General features: G+C 39.2%; 1 protein-coding gene across 1 annotated transcript in view; it reads left to right on the top strand.

The window, feature by feature from the left end:
* EXT2 (exostosin glycosyltransferase 2) overlaps positions 1-13,795 on the top strand; it is a 143,590-nt gene that overhangs the window by 55,738 nt on the left and 74,057 nt on the right. The gene's annotated exons all lie outside the window — the stretch shown is intronic.

The raw sequence follows: 13,795 nt of genomic DNA, 5'->3' as shown, positions 1-13,795 counted from the left end.
GCCATCCAGGCACCCCAGACTTGCACACTTTTTATGTCTTTTGTGGTTTTAACTGAGTACATGATTGCATTTTCTTTACTTTCTGAGCATATCAGTTGCAATTAACTTTTTAAAAACATTTTTAATGGTTGCCCTTGAGATTGCCGTATACATTTATATCAAATCCAAGTTCACTTTAACACTTTTCTGCTTCAGAGATAGTGGAAGTATAGATCTTCCTTGATTTACAATGGGGGATATGTCCTGTAAACCCACTGTAAGTTGAAAGAAAGTATAAGTCGAAAATACATTTAATATACTTAAGCTACTGAACATCACAGTTTAGCCTGGATGATCTTAAACGTGCTCAGAGCATTAGTCTCCAGGGGGCAAAATCTTGTAACACAAAGCCTATTTTATATTTATATTAAGGTGCTGAGTATTTCATGTAATTTATTGAATCCTGTAGTGAAAGTGAAAAACAGAATGGTTGTAAATGTATCGATTGTTTACTGCATGATCTTGTGGCTGACTGGAAGTTGGGGCTCCCTCCTGCCCAGCATCAGAAGAGAGTATCATGTCGCATACTGCTAACCTGCGAAAAGATCCAAATTCAGAGTTCAAAGTATGGTTTCTACTGAATGCATATTGCTTTCACACCATTGTGAAGTCAAAAAAAATCATGAGTCAAACCACCTTAAGTCTAGGGTACTCTCTGTACCTTATGTTAACAATATAAATTTTAATTCTCTCCTCTTGTTCCTTGTATCATTGTTGTCATTTTGTTTATATATAAGTATACATATTGGACTACATTTGTTGCTGTTATTATTTTGAACAAATTGTTAGGTGAATTAGGAATAAGAAACATAAAAGTTTATATATTATCTTCACTTATGTCTTCTTTGATTCTCTTCCTTTCTTTATATAGATCTAAGTTTCTGACCTGTATCATTTTTATTCTAGCTGAAGAACCTCTTCTAACATTTCTTGCAAGGCAGGACTATGGGCAACAGATTCCCTCAGTTTTTGTTTGTCTGAGAAATTCTTTATTTTTCAAAAATGCTTTTTGAAGGATAATTTTCCAGAGTATAGAAGTCTAGCGTGGTGGGGTTTTTTTCACTCTAAATATTTCTGAGGAGAAGTTGGATGTAATTGTTCCTTGTGTTCCTATAGAGGCGAAGGTTTTTTTTTTCTCTTTTTCCAGGTTTTTTTAATATTTGATTTTTCTGAAGTTTTAGTATGATGTAGCACTATTTTTGGTCTTTATCCCAGTTGGTGTTTTCTGAATCTGTGGCTTGGTGTCTGACATTAATTTGGGAGAAATTGGTCATTATTGCTTTAAATACTGCTTCTCTTCCTTTCTTTATTTTTCCTGGTATTTATATTGTGTGTATGTTACACCTTTTATGGTTGTCCCATATCCCATAATCCTTGCATATTCTGTTCTAGTTTTTTTTGTTATATCCTCAAGCTCAGAGGTCTTTTCCTCAGCCCTGTCCATCCCATACTGATGGTCATAGGCATTCTTCATTTCTGGTACAGGACTTTTGAAGGATTGTCCTGCATTTCTTTTCAGTTCTTTTTTAGAATTTCCATCTCTCTGAATTTCAGGTGTGGAAGAGCCCTTAAGCATCATGTAATCCTGTCAATTGTAAGGTATGAAAATTGAGATCTGGAAAGTTAAATGACTTAGCATCATTTATTTCCTATTTAATGGCAGAATAGAATAAATTGGAATCTGTTCTACCTACTACCTTTATAAAGTTGATACTACAGACAAAAGCCTTAAGTTAAAAAAAAAAAAAAAAGCCTTACGTCGTGGGCTGTCCTCCAGCTGATACATCATTAATTATACAGCGCAATCCCTGGTTTCCCTGGGAGACCTATTGCTTTCATACACATAATCATTCTTAAATATACAAGGCCTCTCTCGCTTAATTTGAACATGTGGTATTATTAATGATACTGCCTTGGTGATTGGGAATCATGTTCTGTTTAGTTAATAACATTCAGAGAAACTTATATTGGAGATAAACCTTAACAGGTTAAACCCAACCTGATTCAAAGCATAGCTGCAGTTCTGGATTTATCCTTTAAGGCAGCCTGTGGTTTCGTCAGTACCATGATGAAAAGAACATGGACTTCAGAGTTAGATGAAGTGGTTTTGAGTTCTGGATCTGTCAGTTAAAAGCTTTGTGACCACAGACAAGTTACCGTTAATCTTTCTGAGCCTGGTCTTCTTGTCTGTAAACTGGAGATACGTTAACTGTAGGATTGTTGGGAGGGTGAAGTGAAAAAGTTTATGCCATATTTAATTGATTCTCCGTCCTGTATTTTTTTTCAGATTTTAAAATCTCCGATGTCAGGATTGTATTACAATTTGGTGTTATGCTTTTTCTTTCTTAGTGTTCTATAAAATAATGGTGCATCTTATAATTTTTGGTGCTAGGCAGCTATCCCACTTTCACAAAATGCACAAATCCTAAACAAAATAGTAAAATTGAATCTGGCAGCATATAAAAAAGGGATACTGTCTCATGACTAAGTGAGATCAGGAACGTAAAGTTGGTTTGATGCTGAAAAGTTTTTTTTTTTTTTTTGATGCTGAAAAGTTAATGTAAATTACCACATTAACAGAATGAAGTAGAAAACCCACTTGATCATCCTTCAAATGTAGGAAAAAATCATTTGATAAAATTCAACAGCCATGCTTGAGAAAAACCTGCTAAATGAGGAATAGAAAGGAACTTCTGCAATTTGATAAAGGAGATTTATGAGAAACCTACATCTAACATATTACTTACTGATTAAATATTGAATGCTTTCCCCTAAGATTGTGATCATGTCAAGCATGTTTACTTTTAGCATTCATATTCAGTATTTTACTGAAGGTCCTAGGCAGTGCAAAAGGAAAATAAATAAAACGCATAAAAGTTGGAAAAGAAAAAGTTAACATGGTCTTCATTTGGAAGTGACATGGTTATATATTCAGAAAGACCAAAATAATCTACAAGCACTGTACTAGTAGGTAAATTTAACAAGGTTTTAGAATACAAATGATTGGGCTCTAAGAAAATTCAGATTTTTACTTTGTCAAATGTTTTCTTGTTGGGGTGTAGGTGGTGGTCTTTTGTGATCTTCTGTAACCTAGCTAAAAGTAGAATCAAACTATAGATTTTATTATGCTTATTTCATAATTATTTACCTTCCTGGATTTTGTAATTACTTTATAGATTTCTAGCCAATTCTCTTGATTTTTCTAGATATAAAATCCTATCATCTACAAATAATTATCGATTTTGTATTTAAGGTAATGAAGTCCATATTTATGGTTTTGATGTAAGAGGACAGTAACAGGAAAATATTTAGATGAATGTAAAAGAAAACTCCGCTAACAATTGCTTAAGGAAATCAGGGTTTAAACGTCTCACATTGAAAGAAACCCAGAATTAGGTCATCCAGGAGAGGTGTCCTGATTCAGTGATACCATCAGGGAAGCAGGTTTCTTTCTGGATTTCTGCTCCATTACCTTCAGCATGCTAACTTTTTCTTTTCAGTTACAGTACATCTGCTTCAATCTCAACCAGTCGTGTTTGCATTCCAAGTAAGCAGAAGAGAGAGGTCCAAGGGAAAAGGCCAGAAGGCTTCATGTAGTAAGACTTTATCTTTTTATTTAGGAAAGTGCACGTTTTTTTTGCATTGCTGCAAAAAAGGCTGGACTATTTATATTTAAGTTGATTTTGTTAGTAAAAATGAGGAAGATAATAGATGTTGGGGAGGCAACTATTGTCTATCACGAGGACTAAGTATTATCTGTACTGTGAGAAGTTGGGGTAAGGGAAGGGGCCCTGCCACCACGCTCTTTATGTGTAAAATCTTGCTGAGTTTGCTGAGATTTAATAGTTTGGGGTTTTGTTTTGTTTATTTAAAAAAAATATTTTGTACCTGGTTACTTTAGTGAATTTCCTTACTAGCTCTGATAGGTTTTTAGCTGATTCTCTAGACTTTTCTTAACAGCCAATCTATGGAAAGCTCTTGGATTTCTTTTCAAATTCCTTTCTTTTTTCTTTTTTCTTATTAATTCTATTAGTTTTCTTTGTTTCATTTTTTTCCAAATGATCAAGTTGGGTGCTTTAATTTTGAACAGTAATTCTGTGTGTACATCAGAGTGAAGCTAAATATGAGACTAGAAGCAATTGAAATTTAGAAATATTTGCAGGGTCAGTAGATTTCATCTTTGAGTTTTTATTTTTTTTATTTTTAAGTTTTTTAAAAAGATTATTTATTTATTAGAGACACAGAGAGAGAAACAGGCAGAGGGAGAGGCAGGCTCCATGCAGGGAGCCTGACACGGGTCTCCAGGATCACGCCCTGGGCAGAAGGCAGTGCTAAACTGCTAAGCACCGGGGCTGCCCTCATCTTTGAGTTTTTAAATAAAAAGTAGCTATGAGTTTTCCTCTTTTAAATAGATGAGATATATGATTGGGCATCCACTTAACACTTAAGGCAAATGTCAGTTTTTTATTTAGTGAAATTATTAATGGGGAAAGAAAATGTTTTAGTATTTCCATGAGCCACAAATCCCCATGGTTTTAAGGATTGTAATAGAATGCCACACCATATGTCCATAAACTAGGTAGAAGAAGAAGAAGAAGGAGAAGGAGAAGGAGAAGGAGAAGAAAAGAAGAAGAAGAAGAAAGAAGAAGAATAGTAGTAGTAATACTCAGTGAATACAATTTTACAGTTTTTAATCTTTTCAAAGAATAGTGAAAGTTCTTTGATACATCTTTCTCTAGGAGGTGGAGCTTAATTATCCTCCCTGGGAAAACAAACCAAACATAGTGACTTGCTTCTAATCTAATAGAATATGGAATGGGATGGCAGCTTTACAGTGGAGATGCCAACAGACCGACTCTAACCGGGTGATCAGAGTTCACTTCTCTGTAATGAGTCATGTTGGTAGCATATGTCTCCCTATATGATGGGAAGAGAACGGGACATCACCTCTGGACTATCCTCCAAAATCCATGACCTCAGTCTCATGATTAAAAAATATCAGACCAGCCAAAATTGAGAGACATTCTGTGAAATGCCTGACCAGTACTATCCAAAAGTGTCCAGGTCATGAAAGAACAGGAAAGACTGAGAAATTGTCTTAAATTGGAGGAGACTAGGGAGATGTGACAACTAAAGGCAGTGCAGTCTCCTGGACCGGATCCTGGAACAGGAAAAGGATCTTAGGGGAGAACTGGGGAAATCTGAAAAGAAAAATCTGTTAGTGAAGGGAATTAACTACATGTGAACATCCTAGGTTTGGCCATTATACCCGGTTTATATGATGGTAATGTCAGGGGAAGCTGGCTGAGGGATATTCGGGAACCCTCTATGCCTCTATTGTTTCTCGAAGCCTCACATTATTTCAGAATAAAGTTAAAACAAAAGCATTTATCACTTTGCATGGTAATGAAACAAAAAAAGATGAACGTATACCAAAAAATTGCGAAATGGCCTCTGCTGTTACGTGAACAGAGATCTGTGGTTTTGTCTTTTGTCAAATTCCAGTGAGTGTGGCACATGTGGGCTACTGCAGTGCCGCTTCAGGTAACTGAGATGATTGGATTGGGAAGCTGTACTGGTTGGTGGAAAAGTGCCCCAGAGGTATCTATCAGACTCTCAGGCTGAGGATGCAGCTGGAGAGGGCAAATAAAGTGGCTCATGAACAAGGGAGTGAAAAAAAACCCTTTTGTGTTCTCTGTTCTAAGGTATTCTAAATGCAATGAAATTAACAAAATAAATATTTATTAAGCAAAGGAAAAAATGTAGTGTTGATAAATTCTAGGTATATTAACCTTTTTTGCTTCACAAATCTCTTCTTATTTGAAAGAAAGTAAATTCTATTTATTATTGTTTGTTGAATTGTTATATGAAGGTGGACCACATGTTCGTGAACTTCCTTTACTCTAGAAAAGCCTTTAGTCCATGAGAAGCGCCTCTGAGCACTTTGGTTGGTATTTTTTTTTCATGTAACTCTTATGTTTATAAAAATGGAGTAAAAGAAAAAACGAAGCCAGCAAGCTCACAGTAGTTCTCAACTAGCAGTTAGGATGCTTGGATTATATAATGTGACATCACTGCTGAGTTTTTTCAGCTGTCAGGTAGGGATGACCTGAGCCTGTGCCTGCTGCCTCCAGGATGTGTTGAGGTTGTCCAGGAAGGGCATCAGGCCCCCTGCTCCGGCACTCTCACCTTTCCAGCAAGGTAGTGAGGGAAGGAACCAGTCTAGCCCTGAGCGTGCTGCACAGAAGGTTTGGGAAAGGCAGGGATGCTCATGTGTCACATTTTGTCACAGCAAACCAATGAGAAGGAGATAATGAGCCTTGGTACGTGTGTTTGGAAAGACTTGGAATCACTTCGGAAGTTTTCAGATTTGTCTTCAGACACAGCTTTGAGAAATTAATCCCTGAGGCCTGGAAATATCTCCCAGCCCTGAACCTGAAATAAATGGTTCCTTCGATGCTAGTGTGTCAAGGGGAAGCTTCCCATAGCTCAGGTCTCCTGGAAAAAAAAAAAAAAAAACAGAAGTAATTCTGCATCTTTAAGAGTATGGCTGCTCCTTTAACTTGTTGAGGGAGAAGGTGAATGCTTTATTTAATGTCTTGGTTCTCTGAGCTTATCAAGTCTGTGTTTTGTTGTTTTTCATTAATTTTGGAAAATTTAGCCATTATTTCTTTAAATATATATGTTGCCTTGTTTCCACCCTTTCTTTTGGGACTCCAGTTACAGACACATCACATCAGAATATTCTATCCCATCCTACAGCTGTTGGATCTGTGTTTTCTTTTGCTCCTTTTCTTCTGTGCACTTCAGTTTGGATAACTTTCCATTTCAAGTTCACCATTTCTTTCCCCTGCTATTTCTAGTGTGCTGAGAAGCTAGTCGAAGGAATTCTTCATTTATGATACTGGCATTTTTATTTCTGGCATATCATTTAGTTATTTTTTGTAGTTGTCATCTCTCTATCGAATATTCTTGTCATTTATGCAGGTTGTCTACCTTCTTCACCAGATTCTTAAACTTATTAATTATAGTTATTTAAAGTCCCTAAGAGTTCCAATAGCTTGGCTATCTTTGGTCTGGTTCTGTTGACAGCTTTATATTATGACAGTGGATTGTTTTCTCTTACTTTTTTCTTTCTGGTAAATTTTGATTGAATGGTAGTGTGTGTAGAAAAACTGCCCTAAAGTAAATGCCACGTGCAGAAATGGGCACGGGGCTAACCGGCCTAATGGATGAGAGGCCGAGTTTGTGTTTTCTGTTGCCTGGCTTACCTTCAGCACACCTCAGATATCAGGTGGTGCCGCTGGCCAGCCACTGCCTTGTGCTCCATGTGGGGCCAGGGTGCTGGGATTTCCCTCAGAGTTCACCCTCACCCTCCTCTTTCAGCAGGCCCTGCCTCACCTGTGCCACACAGGAGGCCTTTTGCCCTGAGCCATGGACAACCACTGCTTGTATGGGGTGCCAGGTTCATGGTGAGAGTGGTGGGCTTTTCCCTTCCCCTGGTCCAGTGTCAGTCGTGGGCAGATCTGTTTGCCAGGGTATTGGAGGTGGGGCTTTTCAGGTTTCTGCTCCTTTTCCCTGTGGCAGCTCTGTTCTTTACTGCCAGGGGTCTCGGCTTCGAGAGAATTTTCTGCCCCTCCTGTAGGGGCAGAGGCTTTTGCTTTGATCCCTCCCTCAGTGGTGGTCTGAAGGGAGCTGGGAGGCTTCCTACCCATCCCCAGTGACAGGCTGCCTTTCTACCCTTCTCCCGCAGCTGGGACCTCTGTGTTTGCCTCTTGAGCCTGGGAGGTTTTCCTGCTTCTCCCCCGGCAATTTAAGACTTTGCTTTGGATGAAAAAATGTCCACAAAATGGGCAGAGTGTGTACCTGTGCCACCGAGGGGTCTTCTTTTTGATTTCCTTCCCTGCTCCGGTCTTTCTCAACAACATCCAGCAGAAAGGAGCTTGCAAGGGAATTGCAGACTCCCCTTGTGTCTAGAGCTTCCAAATGGTCCTGCTAACCCACACTCAGTTGTAAGAATTTGTTAATATTTTGGCTGGTTTCTTTGGCTGCTTTTACTGCAGCACCTCTACCTTCTCTGATCTTCCAAAGCTGGAGTAATTTGCCTCATTGCTCCTAGAGGAGCTTGTCACCCTTTGAAATTCGGGCTCCCCTGATTGCCTCATGACCACAGCTCTCTGATGGGCCTAAGATAGTTATGATGTTAATGGGTTATCTGGTGGGTTTTTGTCATTGTTATGGTGGGGTCCGTGTTCTCTTGTGGCTTACCTCCTAAGCAGAAGCAGATGCTTTCTGTTGTGACCAACCAGTGGGTTTGGGGCAGGGACACAGCAGCATTCAAGCAAGTACTGATCCACAAGTACTTGTTATTGTCAGGTGTTTGGACAGTGTTACTACCACTTGGAATTCAGGACAGAAGCATAACTGGCTGGTTTATTGTTTGGTGTGTGTGTGTGTGTGTGTGTGTGTGTGTGTGTGGTTTTCACTAGGAAACTCCTTTAACAGGCTGAAAGGAGACCATTGATGGGGGTCACATTCAGGAAGTTCTGGTGAGAAGGGCAGGGCAAAGTTGGTTACTGTGAGGGCACTGGAGAGCCCTCATTGTACTTTTGGGATGAAGATGCTCTTGGATGACTCTGGGGTAGTGGGGGTTCTTAAATATGAACTTTGGACTGTTAGATATCTTGACCACTCCTAGGTAGCAAACTTACATGGCATCGTTTTAGAAACTGTTTATTTCCCCTCAGAGTTTGTACCTAGTCTGTACTAAACATAGAGGGACACTATTGTCCTATTTCTGCCTTGCTGTCCCACCTCCAAATAGGTTTGCCTTCTTTTCCCTCAAATCTATGTCCCCATTACACCATGTTTTAACATTTTGTATACAAGATGTGATCATTGTTGTTAAATGATGGGTTGGTACTTAGAAGATTTGGAAATTTCCGTGAGATGCCTGTGGTGCCTCATGCCTGTGAGGGAGTAGTGGTAAGTGGATTCGCTCTTTCAACAAGTGTCTGACTGCCTCCTCTCTGACAGGCACTGTGCCAAAGCTGGGAGTTCGTGGTGAGCAAAACCAGATGTGTTCCCACTCTCCTGGTTCCTGGAGAAGTACTGTCCTCTTCCTTGGAAGCTAGGAGATTACCTAGAGGGGACATGTTATTGGTTCTTGAACTTTTCAGTACAAACTTCTGTCACTCCCATTTTTGTGTTTTTATTATTTCTAACTCTTGTCTCTGACCGGTTGGATTTCTTTACTGTCTTCAAGAATTAAGATGAACGGAGTGCAACATTGGGGTCCCATTCTCTCTTCTTCCTCTCCATCCATTTTCACCCTCAAAGTAGTGTTGAATGTGTTCTAATGTAAGTGACTAAGACCCTAAGGGGACAGGGTGGATGTAAGTATTGAGGACAGAGCTAACATCTTCTCATTGTCTATTCTGCACTAGTACTGAATGAGGAGCTTTATAGACATCATTGAATCTTTACAGCTTCGTGAGATAGGTGGTATGTTCTCCATCTTGCAGATTCACCAAACACAGGTTAAGTAATTTGAATTGTTCCACATGCTCATAGCTTTTTTACAACACTGCCTTGGCTTCCTTTAAACACTTATTACTGCTCATCCTGTTAGCTTTATGTTACTGAAAACCAAAGAAATTAATCACAGTTAACTGATGTATAAACTGAGGTAGCAGTTTTAATTTGAAATACCTTTTTGCTTATGAAAGCTTTAAATTGGGCCAATTCCTGATCTTTAGGAACTTTAGAATTCTCATGATTGGAAAGCATTAGGAACTTTGTGGTTCTTATGCTTTGAAATCTGCATTTTTTTTTTTTGGTGAAATCTGCATGTTTTATAAAATTACGGTGGCATATGTTTAACGAAGAAAGATTAGAGGCTTTGTTCAAGATTATGTTGGTATGACCAATGCATCTGTGACTTAAGTCTTCAGCTATGCAATTTCCACAAGGTTAAGTGACTAAGGAATTTGCGTAGCTGCTGAAGAGACCTTCGTTTAGCATTTCAGGAAGTGATAAATGTGGCCCATGTTTTAGGGGATAAAAGGAAATCAAAACATAATAAGTATTTGCTTATTGGATGGGAACAGCGGTGCTTTCCTGCATTGCCTGCGTAGCTGAAACTCCTTCCTCTCTGCCGATGAGTGGCTGATATTGAGTCCTGGAGGGGCCGTAAATTATAATGCCTTCTAAATACTACAAGGTGTTACCGAGGTCCTGCAGAAATAATTAAGCTTGAGAAGTTCACTTATCCTCAGGCAGAGATACTTGAGCTGTGATTATTGGCCAGGCTTGCTTCCTTTATAAGTGAATTACAATTTGGTGGACAGGGCGAGATGATTTGAGACAACTTAAATTAGAAGCTTTGTCCTACAGTTGTGCCTTTGGCTGGTATGCTAGATGGATTTGTTACCAATCATTGTTTCCTTTAAATCCCAAAGGCTGCTGTCTCCATGGTGATTGAATGTGAACATAAAGCTTTGGAGTGCTTAAGTTTGAATGTAGCTTAATTTGGATGTGATTTAAAATCAAAGAATATATGATGGACCCATTTGGGTGGAAAAGTGGGTAAATATTGAAGATGTATGTGTTTATGTGTGGGTTCTTGCTTCCTAGTGAATTTTTATGCCTTTCAGTTTCTTAAGGAAGGACTGTTTCCTAAACCTCAGTGTGGCTGGTACTCCTGCACTCTAGAATGGGCTGGGAAAGATCCTGGGTTTGATTTGTAACCCTGCCACTTAACGTGTTTTGTATCTTGGTTTCCTTATATAGAAAATGAAACTGCACCAGGTAAGCAACACACTGATTTTAAAGAGCAAATGAGATCATGCCTACAAACATGCATTTGCAACAGGTCATCCTAACACCTACAAGGAGGCTAATAAAACAAAAACCAAGGCCCCCAGTTTCCACATCCATGAAACTCAGGGTCTAGCTGAAGAGAGAATAGTGGTCATCTGAAGTAACAGGAAAACCATTCTAGAAGAGTAGATAGCAGAAACAACCTATAAAGGCTCTAAGTGCTGTGGGATTTCCTGGTAAAGAGATTGTTGGTATTTGGGGTGATCAGTAAAGGCTTTACAGGGAAGATAGATTCTTTCAGGTCTCATAAAATGTCAGTATTTCGGCTAGATGATGGGCAGGACAGCAGCAACATGACTAAGCAGGAATGAGATTGGAGTGAGTAGTAGGGTATATCTAAGAAGCAGTGGCAGGCAGTCATCCAGCCACTGGGCCATACCCAGATGGCACACTACAGGACAGCATAAGCCAGATGCCCTTGGTTGACAAATCTTTGTCAGGTTTTCCTTGAGTAGGAGAAATTCTCATTGTGAGGCTTTGCCTCTTCTTATACTTCTTGGGGAGATTAGTCATCACACACCTCAGCAGGTGTTGCAGGCTTTCCCTTACGAATGGAGGACTTGCTTGGGAAACAGAACCAAAGTTGGCTGGTGTAGACTAGAAAGCATCTTTTTCCTCCACCTGTTTTGGTTGTATTTCTAATTTCTCACATTACGTTGTCACATGTTCAGTCCCTTGCAGAAATTCTCGTAGCCTCTGATTTGAGTGGAATCACAGGTCTGAACGATGCTGGACAGACAGGTCACCTAGACCGGCATCTTGCTTTCTTGGGGACTGAATCTGAACTCTGCTTGGACAAGAAACCAGCTTCTTTCAAAAGACTGTATCGGGCTGTGACAGTGTAGCTGGTATTATAGTAACCCTCCAGCCAGGGAAAGAAGAAGTATAAAAGTTTATGAAAATAGATAAAGCAGCAGTATAGAAGCATTCAAGAGCAATCCGTGCAGTCAGTGCTTAAGGGACCATGGCTCCTGAGAGAAGGGAGGCTCACTGAGCTGTGTTTCCTCTGGAGTCTGAGCAGAAAGCAGCAGTCCCATCGGGCTGAGAGATTGGAATAAGGGGCTGTCCCAAAGCATCCAGGATTTGAAGGACAGTATCCTAGTAAGACGAGAACCACAGGGAAGGAAGCAGAAATTGGCATGCAGTCTTTCCTTGAAGTGTTTGCCAGCTCCTGAGGTGCACGTGATCAGAGCAAGACTCCCAAGACTCCCCGCAGGAAGAAGCAGCTGGGAGCCTAACAAGCTGTGCAAACATTCTAGCAACCATATATAGTGCTAGTGAGATGGAGTTTGGTGTTTGAGGCCTGCCAGGATAGAGGGGTCCTGATAAATACCCCAGGCTTTATCTGAAGGCTCCAAAGGGCTACGCTGCAAGAGTTAGGAAAGGCCAAAAAAATTTGGCCCTAGCAAAACTTAAAACCAGCCACTGAGGATTAAAGTGCATTCTCTGTGTCTTCTACAAGAATGTTATATACTCTTAGGAGGAAGATATCTGGTCCATCCAGAACCTCTGCAGTTTTTAAATACTTGAATGTCTGGTACCCAATAAAAAATTAAGAGGTAGAAATGGAAACCAGATGACCAAAATGAAGAGTAAATACAGATAGTAGAAAGAGACTCACAGATGACTCAGATATTAGAGTTATCAATCAGGAACCATGCTCAATAAAATAATAGAATTTCAACAAAGATAAGAAATCTACTTTTTAAAAAAGTCCAGTAGAAATTCTGTAACTGAAAAATATATGAACTAAATTGAGAAGTCAATAGATGGGTTTAATAGCAGTTTAGTCATACATACACAGACACACACATAAGACAGAGGATTATTGGACCAGGAGAAAAATTAGTAGAAAATATCCAGATGGCAGCATAGAAAAGAGAATAAGAGACAGATGGGGCATGGTGAAAATGTAGAGTCCCAGGAGAAGAGAGTGTGACAGAACTAATATTTGAAGAACTATTGTCTAAGAGTTTTCTAAAAACAGTGAAAGCCATCAAACCACAGAGTGAAGACGCTCTACAATTCTCAGTGGGATAAACATGAAGACCCACACCTAGGTACATCATAGGTGAATTGCTCTAAGCCAAAGATAGAGAAAAGCTTAAATGTGGTCGGGAATAAAGGGCAAAGTTTTTAAATAACACATGATCTCTGACCATAGTGCAATCAAAGTAGAAGTCAGTAACAAAGATAAATAAAAAAAATCCCCAAGTGTTTAGAAATTAAATAATATATTTATAAAAAATTATTTTTTTACCTAAATTATAATGAAAATGTATATAATTGTGTAAGAGTCTTTTAAAATTGTGCATAGGGGTCAACTTATAGCTTTAAGTGCATATATTAGAAATGAAGAAAGATTAAAATCAGTAACCTAAACTTCAGTCTCAAGAAACCAAATGCAAGGTGAATTAAATGAGATATATTACTACAGATTCTACAGGCATTGAATAGATGTTAGCACATGTTTAGTCCAATAAATTTAACAATTTAGGGATCCCTGGGTCCCTGGTGGCTCAACAGTTTGGGCCCTGCCTTCCGCCCAGGGCGTGATCCTGGAGTCCTGGGATTGAGTCCCACGTCGGGCTCCCTGCATGGAGCCTGCTTCTCCCTCTGCCTGTGTCTCTGCCTCTCTCTCTGTGTGTCTCTCATGAATAAATAAATAAAATCTTTTAAAAAATTAACAATTTAGATGAACATATTCCTCAATACTTTTTGAAACTGACACACTCATTAAAATATGTATAAACCTGTGTCAATGAAAGAAGATTAATCCATGATTTAAAACCTTCACACATCCAAAAACACTTAGCCCAGATAGCTTTCGGGTGAATTCTTCTAAACCTTTCAAGAAAGAAATAATTGCATAGAA

Source organism: Canis lupus, chromosome 18 (genome assembly GCF_011100685.1).
Source record: "Canis lupus familiaris isolate Mischka breed German Shepherd chromosome 18, alternate assembly UU_Cfam_GSD_1.0, whole genome shotgun sequence".
Taxonomy (NCBI): Eukaryota; Metazoa; Chordata; class Mammalia; order Carnivora; family Canidae; genus Canis; species Canis lupus.
Note: the sequence above shows the minus strand (reverse complement) of the source record. Positions and strands in the feature narration are given on the sequence as shown.